The sequence below is a fragment of the Phoca vitulina genome, unplaced genomic scaffold (assembly GCF_004348235.1).
Source record: "Phoca vitulina isolate PV1807 unplaced genomic scaffold, GSC_HSeal_1.0 scaffold22, whole genome shotgun sequence".
NCBI lineage: Eukaryota > Metazoa > Chordata > Mammalia > Carnivora > Phocidae > Phoca > Phoca vitulina.
The window spans coordinates 24928465-24929613 of NW_022589725.1; the positions used below are offsets into that span (position 1 = coordinate 24928465).

The 1149-nt window shown below is 44.9% G+C and overlaps 1 pseudogene; it reads left to right on the forward strand.

Moving 5' to 3' along the window:
• Positions 1-278: 278 nt before the first annotated feature.
• On the forward strand, positions 279-739 carry LOC116642049 (annotated as a pseudogene).
• Positions 740-1149: the final 410 nt, after the last annotated feature.

Consider the following 1149-nt stretch of genomic DNA (forward strand, 5'->3'; position numbering starts at 1 on the left):
CACCTACCCCAAGTCTAGGCTTACTCCTTCAATTTATAGTTGAAGCATAAGAATCAGAGTAATGATGACCATTAATGTTTCTAAGAGCAGAGAGGATTTTTTAAGTTATTTTTAAGTTATTTTTCCCTAGGTCTTCAGCTTTTCCTTTGTGCACAATGGGGGATGTTCTTTCATTCTTTCATTTTGGCTATTCTGGAGACAACTCGGGGCAACAAACTCAAAGAGAGGTTGAAAGGAACTTGAGTTGGACTGCTGCCTGATGCCCCCACTGTGGTAGGATGAATGTGGGGGTGGCACACAGTGAAGTAAACCCCAGCACTCGAGTGATGAATAGCTGGGGCATCTGGCTGGTCTAGACCATCTTGGTAGGACTGCTGCATGTGGTTCTACTCAGCATCCCCTTCTTCAGCATTCCTGTTGTCTGGATCCTGACCAATGTCATCCATAACTTGGCTATGTATATTTTCTTACATACAGTGAAAAGAACACCCTTTGAGCCCCTGGCCGAGGAAAGGCTCAGCTACTGACACACTGGGAACAGATGGACTACGGGCTCCAATTTATGTCTTCCTGCAAATTCCTCAGCATCTCTCCTGTTGTCCTCTACCTCCTGGCCAGCTTCTACACCAAGTATGATGCCGCTCACTTCCTCACCAACACAGCCTCATGGCTCAGCGTACTGCTGCCTAAGTTGTCCCAATTCCATGGGGTTTGTCTCTTTGGCATCAACAAACACTAAGGGATGGGGCTGGGGATGACACTGGACCAAAGGACTGTAACATCTTTCCTTCTCCATACTGTCTTCTGTATCTTGAAAGCCTGAGAGCTATACAACATTTCCCAATTCTGGGAAGAGAATAGATTGGAAAATGGGGTTCTCTGGGCCCAGTCCAGCAAAGAGCAGGTTTCTGTGAAACAGGAAAAGTGGGAAAGATAAGGGCCAAATCACTCTCCTCTACAGCAAGAAGCCATGTTTGGGCAGCTTGTTTGGTAATTAAGTTTTTCCAGATCTTCCACCCCACCACCTTCCAGCTCTGTTTTACTGTGTATTTTCCCTATAATAAAGAATTTTTTTTTAAAAAAAAGAAAAAGACAGGGATTTGAGGCAATTAGTGTACCTGAGAGGCAAAGGAAACAGGGAATAGGACA